We start from the raw sequence: 8,968 nt of genomic DNA on the forward strand, positions 1-8,968 counted from the left end.
TTAAAAGCTTACTACGCTTAATAATTTTAGCTAGAAGGTATATATTCTCTATATAGAACTATAAGCTATTCGCGTAAGTATAAATATAGCTCTCTAAAAAACTAATACGTTAACTAATATAATATAGGTCTACTTTAACTTTATCTATTCTAGCTCTAAAGCACTAGTAGATATATTAAGTAATATTCTTAACTAATAGAATAGAGTAAGTAGCAAGGTAGAATATAAATATACTATAGGCAAAACTAATAATATAAATAAGGTTAAAATACTTTATTAACTCTATAAACTTACGCCTAAAGATAAAGATAGTTTTAACTTTAATTTAAACTCTAACTTACTACTACTATAGTTCTATATACTATTCTCTAGCGTAGAACGAGTAGTTATAGCTCTAACTTTTTAATATTAGATATAGGGGCTATACACACACAGTAAGATTAACCTAGTAAAAGAAGGTAAAGTACTACCTCTTCTAAAGCTATTTAATAATTACTATCTAACTAATTATAGGTAAGTCTAGTATTAGTCTAAGTATTAGGCTATTACTAACACCGCGAATATAGTATTGCTAAAGAGTTTCTACTAGAAGAACTTAATAATAATAATGCTAAGTATATACTAGAGTAAATATTAAAGGTTAAGGCGGTAGTACTCTTGTATATAGAGTAATAGATTCTACTAAAAGATATTAGAAGGCTAATAGTAATGCGCCTAGATATAGAGAAAGACTAGAGATTACAAGAGCGAAATCTAGACTACTAAGGTATTAGATAGTATATTAGGCTAGACTACTAAGGTAGTCGTGCTCTATATATAGAGTAATAGATTCTACTAAGAGATATTAGAAGGTTAGAGATTATAAGAGTAAAATCTAAACTAATAAGGTATTAGGTAGTATATTAGGCTAGACTACTACCTAAATTAAACATCTATAGCCTAAACCTATTACCTACTCTACTACTATATATTCGCCTTAATATTTTTAGAAGTTATTAACTTCTTCTACCTTAGACGCTAGAAGCTAAAGAGCTTATTAAACATAAAACTCTTAATACTCTTAACCTAAGATACTACTATATATAGAAGACTAGAGGTATAGTTTCTAGCACTACTTATATAGATTATAGTCTTCTTAAGACTAAGGCCTTATAACTTGTATATAGTTATAGCCTATATAGAGTATAAGAGAAACTAAACCTAGAAGCTAATAGCGTAGTTATAGTAGAATTTCTAAAAAATAGAAAAGATAGAAATAATAATCTTGCTATTAGTACGTATATATAGGCTAGAACTACTATAATAGTTAAAGGTAACAAGAATAGCTAGTAGCGCCTTCTTTTAATAGTCTTGTATAGTAGGCGTCTATAAGATACTATTAACCTTACTAGTAGTACTATTAATAAGACTACGCTCTATCTAAATATTATAGAGAAGTATAAATTAGACGCTAACGTAGATAGGTAACTTACTAGGTAAGTTACTAGCCTTCTCTATAGGTATATATTAAAGTTTCTTATAATTATACTTAGCCTAGGCTATAAGAACTAGCTATAAGGTATTCTATATAAAGATATAATTAATAATAGCTACTTCTACTTAAGTACTATATAAGTAAATAGTAGAGCTAAAGTTCTAATACTTGCGCTTAGTAAGAGTAGTCTAACAGCGCTATATAAATAGACTCTAGTTAACCTAGGTATACTTTCTAACCTAAAGTCTATTAAGAGCGTTCTAAAAAGTAGCCTAGTCTGTACTCTATTATTATATAATAATATCTAGAATAATTATTTTTGTAAATTAAGTATAGAGAGACTAACTATAAGTCTCTATAGGTTTAGCTTTTAATTAGTTGTAAAGCAGTCTACGCGCTATAGAAGAAAGCTAATAAAAGTCTTCTAAAAGAATAATATTTATGCTAGTAAATAGAAGGTAGGTCTAAGCTAGAAACGTCTTACTATATTAGCTATATATCTAGCTAAGTATAAGAAGGCTAACTATAGACTTCTTATTAAGAATAATATATTAGACTCTTGCTAAGCTTAACTAGATTAACTAAAGAGTAGCTAGAGGTAATAGCTTAAGTACGCTACTACGTAGTACTAAAGAGATGTAGAAGATAGAGTTTAGTGTTCTTCTAGAGATAAGATATACTACTATACTAGTTAGCATATATTATAATACTAGAGAATTATACTTAGTATAAGTAGTAAGAGTATCTAGAGTATTTAAGAGCGTCTTAATAATATACGTCTTTCTAGTTCTACTTACGCTATTAAGGTTAACTAGTAACTACGCTAGAGAGTTACTATTTAGATACGCTATATAGTAGTTAATAATAAGGTTATAAAGAAGTTACTATTTAGCCTAAAGAGTATTAGGCAAGGTATTAGTCTAGATTGCCTAGTTAACTAGATAAGATCTTTTTAGATTAGCCTAATATATAGCAGAATTAAGGTTAAAAGAGTTAATATACTCTTTAACGTGCTAGTTCTTCGCGCAGTCTATAGAGTAGTTATCTAAGTAGTCTTTATCTATAGAGACTCTCTTAGACTCTAGTTGTTAATTTATAAGCTTGTTAAAAGATAGTCTCTTTAGTAGTAATATATTCTTAAAATTAGAGTTATTCTTATTAGCGCTAAGATCTAGATTACTATAGAAGTTCTATATAGTATAGGTATAAATACTATAATAGTAGCTATAGGTAGAAGTAAAAGACAGAAACTAGTAGTTATTAAAGGCCTAGACGTTCTTAGGTTAATAGAAAGAGTAATAAAGCATAAGCTTTACTCTAGAGAACTACTCTAGGTTAGCTACTACTAAATATCGTAAGTAGAAATTTAAAATCTAAGCTTTAGCTCTAGAGCAAGGTTTACACTTAATATAGTTATAGTATAGAAGAAAGTCTAAGTAGAAAACGTCTTTATAGAAAGAAGGTTACTCTTAGTACTTCTAGAAAATACTTTAACTACTCTAAAAGAAGACTCTATCGCTATTATTATTATTACCTTCTAGCTAACTAGAATTATTATTCTAGAAGATAAAAGTTCTAGGTTAACTATTAACTAGGTAACAGTCTACGTAAATAATAGTCTAAGTATAGTAGATAAGAGAAAACTAAAATAGCGTATATAGAACTTTCTAGGCACTATAGTTACGCTATATAATAGACTTATTTATTAACTTTATAGTAAAGAAGAATAAGAGATTAGTAGTTTAGATATAAGATAGTAGCTTAATAGCTATATTCTTATAGAACTTACTCTATATCTTACTCTTAGAGGCGTAAACACCTATATACTAAACAATACTAGTAGTACTAGTATAGACTTAGATATTAGTATTAGCCTACTACCTAAGAACTAGTTCTTACAAGTATACATTTAGGTAAGTATAGTTACACTTAGCTAGAAACTAAAGGTAGAACTTAGACTTAGATTTCTTAAAAGTAGAAGTCTGTAGTAGAAGCTATAACGCGTTAAATTAGTAGACCTCGTCTCTATTCTTACTATTTTTCTAGAGATAGTACCTAGCCTAGTATTAATATAGATAGCAGCAGGTTAAGATAGATAATAGTTTCTAGAAATTAAAGCGTATATTTAAAAAAGAGAAAGAAAGAATAGAGCTCTTCTTAGGTAACTACTATAGATTAGGTTTAGAGTATATAGTAGAAATATAATAGCTCTAGTATTAGACTAGATAAGCTATACTAAATAGAGTAGCCTTATTCTCTAACTTAATATTAGAGTTAGAAGCGCTCTTATAATAGTAGAAACTATAGCTATATAGGCTACCTTAATTCTACTATTTATACTAGTTCTAAGAGTTAGATATATTAAACCTTAGAATAAGATAGTACTTCTTAAATAACTTAAACTATTAGTAGAACTAGAAAGCTATTATATAAGAATTATTACAAATAAACTCTTCTACTATTCTAACACAGTTTCTTATAGTCGCGTTACGCTACTCTTTAAAACGTAGGCTAAACTACAACAGGTTATACTAGTATTAGTTAGCTACTAAGAAGATAATAAATAGTAATAGATAGAATAGTTATTATACCTATAAAATAGGTATTAGTCTATATATTAGGTAGGTAGAAGTTAACACGTACTATTATCTTAAGCATCTTTCTTTATATAGTCTAATAGACTTATATTCTATAAATAGTAGACATATACTAGACTACTAAATCTACTAGACGCTACCTACTATTCTTCTTATTAAAGGCTACTTGTATATTCTTAGTAGTTATAGCGTTAGCGTTAGAGTTACGCTAAACGTAGAACCTAGCTTTTATAGTAGTTTATTACTATAGAAGCGTATTAAAGGTTATAAAATAAAACTGCAAGTGTTAGGTAAATTAACTATTCTTATAGTATATTAGGTAGCGCACGTAGTTATTAAAATTAATATCTTGTATACGTAGGTATATAAACTTAATAGCTCTATTAGAAAAAAGAGCTAGAAACGCTAGACTTAAGAGAGGCTTCTTAGTATTAAACTCTAATAATAGTATACGACGAATAGACTCTATAGATAAGAAGGCGTAGTTAGTAGTCTTTTAAATCTACTACTATAGAGTTTTAAACTCTTCTATATCTAGAATAATATCTAGAATAATAGTAGTCTTAGAAGAAAGATTCTTCTTATTACTATTACTATTATTAGTAAATATAGAACTTCTATAATAACTACTATTATTCTCTAGTATCTAGCTAGATATAGTAGATTAGAAATCTCTTATAGAATAGCTAAGTAGTATACTAGTGTTCTAAATATTAGTATTAGTTAATGTATTAGGCTTAAGTAGAAATAATAGAGAAGAACTATTACTATCTTTAGAATTTACGTTGCTGTACTTAACTACAAGAAGACTATTATTAACAAAACTATTAATAGAGAAAGATTAGAGCGCGTCTTTATTAATCTTAATATCTTAATAGCCTAGGTAGTACTTAACTAGATACTAAAGCTAGGTAAGAATAATAGGTTAATAGACTTTATAGTCTTTCTTAAATTACTAGTTAATAGCGTCTAGGTTATTCTACTTACTAGTAAGAGGCTTTAGAATAATAATATTAAGGTTCTAAGAAAGAAGTAGAAGCTTACTAAATACTTTACTAACGTTTATAGAGAAGTAGTAAATATATCTCTAATACTTATACTAGATATCTTAGTACTACTAGATCTCTATAAAGACGTAAACGCGAGTAATAAGTATCTCTTTAATATACGTAAGAGCAGAAAGAGTAGTAGGTATAGGTCTAGAATTAAGATAGTTTTCTAAACTCTATAGAGGTATATAGCTAGTGTAACAGTCTAACTTAGCTCTAACTTAGTACTTTAGCCTAACTTAGCTTCGCCTAAGTTACATAACTCTGCCTAGCGCCTTAGTATAGGTACTCTATGTATATAGAGAGCTCTTAAAGTATTCTTCTACTTCTTACCTTTAGATAGCTAAATTTAACCTAACCTACTCTACTAGCACCTCTTATTCTTATAGCTTATAGAGACCGTGCTGCCTATAGCTAACTTACCTAGCTAGGTGTTTAGAAACGCTTATAGTAGTAGAGACTGCAAAGCTAGCTCTTATATTATCTAAAGATTATTATCTCTTTAGCTAGAGACAGCGGTATAATATCTAGCTAAACTAAGTAGCTTTATTAAGAAGCGTTTACTAATAGCTATATTAAGAATTAGAGCTATAAGAGTCTAGTTACTTACTCTAAGAATCTATTAACGTTACTAATTAATTACTTATCTCTTAGCGCTATATAAGACTACTAGTAGATCTAGTTAGTAGTAGAAAGATACTAGTATTAAGCTAAAGAGAGCTATTAAGAGCTCTATATATAGAAGAACTTCTATAGAACTTCTACGTATAGAAACCTTCCCTCTCTCTTTTATAAATTACGAAAAATTAATAATTCTCTACTCTACTAGTAGAGCTAACTATCTTTCTACCCTGCTAGTAGAACTAACAACCTGCTACTTTGTTAGCAGCTAAATACCTTCCCCCTCTACTTCTTTCTTAATTAAAAAGCTAAACAAATCTAAATACTATAGAAGAACTCTTGTAAAGCTAATCTAGAGATAGAACCTTAACTCTATAATACCTCTTTACTCTAATAGTTCTTAAATTTAGAGTAGTAAACCTACTAGTAAGATATACTAATTAATATTTTTATTATAAAAACTCTGTTTAGTAATACAACGCGATAACTAATAAGAATTAGAATAATAACTTTAACTAGAAGCTTATAAGACTCTACTAGAGCTTAGTAATACTAGAACTATTATTAGCCTTAGATTTATATACACTCTCTACCTCAACTAAAGAGCTTTAAGAGCTCTTTCTAGAAACGCTAGCTAAAATTATTAATAAAATAGTTAGCTAATTATATATATAATAGGTATATAAATAATAAATCTATATATATTACTAGATTACTACTAACGCTCTTACTAAGAGAGATAGTATATACGTAAGATATTAGATATAGGTTACTACTCTAGCTAAAAAAGACGCTAAAATCTAGCAACTATAAGCGTAATTAACCTACTCTAGAGACTAGATACTACCTGCTACGCTAGTTTAACACGCGACGCGTTTCTCTATAATACTAATTATACGTAATTTAAGCGCGTTACTACTAGAGAATTTAATCTTAGGTTCTTACCTTTCTATATACTAGCTAGCTACACCTCTAGCGTTATAAGCGCTAAAGAGCTAACTAACACGCTCTACTAAGTTTCTAGATCTACTCTTATTATTAGATAGTAAAAGTATTACCTTTAAGTAGTAGAGAAATAGCTTATATAATAAACTTTAAGTAAACTAGAACTAGTATACTAGAGATATACTAGAGAATACTAAAAAAACTATTATTACCTATATTTATATGTAAACTAAAGAAGACGCGTACTAGACTCTATTAGTAATACTACGTACTATTAAGAATAGTAGTATAGTAGTTTCTTATAATTATATTCTTAATTAGCTAGAGAGAAGCTATAGAGACCTATATAAGAGGCTAAACACTTACTATAATTTCTAAAAGCTTTATTACTAAAGTACTACTAACTTTATCTACTTCTAGAATAATTTCTTCTACCTTATATAGAAGCGCTAGCTTCTAGTAGATTAATAGGTAGAGAAGTTTTATAAAAAGCTACTAGAGAATATATATACGTAGTTAGATATATACTAACGTTAATATATTAATAACTATAATTACTATATAAACCTTACTTAAGACTTTACTTAAAAGCTTACCTCTAGAGAAGTACGCGTTACTACTAGAAAGGCTAAAAAGCGTAACGCGATTACGTTAATACTATAACGCGCGCCTCTAGCTCTTCTAGGTTTTTTAGTATCTAATAAAGCTCTAGTAATTTAGAAGCTAGTTACCTATTTTTAATACTACTAACCTAGCTATCTAAGCTATAATTACTCTAGAGCTTCTACTACGCAGAAAGCTATTAAGAACGTTAATCTAGAGAAGAAGTCTATAGAGTCTATAGAGCTACAAGTATCTAAGAATAACACGTTAGAATATAAATCTAATAATTTAGAAAAAGCCTAGCTCTAGAAGAAGTTTTCTTTCTAGAGCTACCTACTAGAGTAATAAACTTACGTAAAAAGCTATTTAGTAGTTCTACGTTTACTCTACTCTACTAAATATCTATAAATAGTCTTATAATTAAGCTTAGAGGTTTAATTAATACTAGAGCAGGTAGCTACGTTCTAGTATACCTAAAGTACCTTTAGACTCTTAGAAAAAACCTTTACGTTAAGCTAGCGCGTATAGAACCTATCCCTCTTACTAAATATAATAGATAATCTAATAGCTAGGTAGACAAATACTTTAAAGCTAATCTAGTACTAGAAAGCTACTAAATATATATCTACTTTATATGTTATAATACTAGCTACTATAATATAATAATTAGTTATAAGCTACTTAAAGAAGTTAACGTTTAGGTTAACTATAAGTAGCGCGCACTAATATAGCTAAATACTAATTAATTAATTAATTATAAACGCGACGCGTTTATTTTTATATAATTCTCTTAATCTATTACTAAAGCTTAAGTAGCTTACTAAGCTAATACTAATTACCGCAACGCTCTAATATTAGTAGTAGAAAAGCTAAAAGTAATATAATAAAAGAAGAGAGAATTATAACGCTAGAAGCTTTAAGAAAACCTACGTAAGATAGATAAGAATCTTAACCTACCTACTAGGTTACCTTGTAAGCTAAAAAAGCTACCTATTTTACGAGAAATATACTTAAAGGCTAGGCTTAACGTTAATATAATTAGCGTAGTAGCTTTTATAATTAACACGTGTTAAAAAAATACTATAATTAGGTACCTTAGTGTCTATAAGGTTAAGTAGCTTATTACTAATAGAAAGAAAACTCTAGTTACTAATCTAGAGAAGAAACTTCGCTAACTAGTTACTAAAAAGCTTCTATCTCTAGAATATGCTAGCGTAACTATAGTCTATTTCTTAAAAAAAAATTCTAATACTCTACTACTATATAGAAAGAGTATAGATTATAATATTAAGCTTATAGTAGAAAATACTATAATAAATAGTTCTTTTTATAGCATGTTACTAGAGTACCTATAGTTAGTATAGAATTATCTAGAGAACTACCTTTATTATAGCTTTATTATCTATAGTAATACGTTATACGCGTTACTAGTTCTATTTACTAAAAAGCTAGGTAGAGAATAGAGGTTCTATGTTAACTATTAAAAGCTTAATACTATTATAAAAAAAGATACCTATTCTATTTCTCTTATCTAGAAAACGCTTATACACCTATTATACGCTAAGGTCTTTACTAAGTTAGATATAAGGTAAGCTTTCTACTAGATTTAGCTTAATAAGTTAGTAGAGAATCTAACGTCTTTTTATACGTAGTATAGTAACTATAAGTATTAAGTTCTA

The sequence above is a fragment of the Trematosphaeria pertusa genome, assembly GCF_010094035.1.
Source record: "Trematosphaeria pertusa strain CBS 122368 unplaced genomic scaffold BU26scaffold_30, whole genome shotgun sequence".
NCBI classification, from domain to species: Eukaryota; Fungi; Ascomycota; class Dothideomycetes; order Pleosporales; family Trematosphaeriaceae; genus Trematosphaeria; species Trematosphaeria pertusa.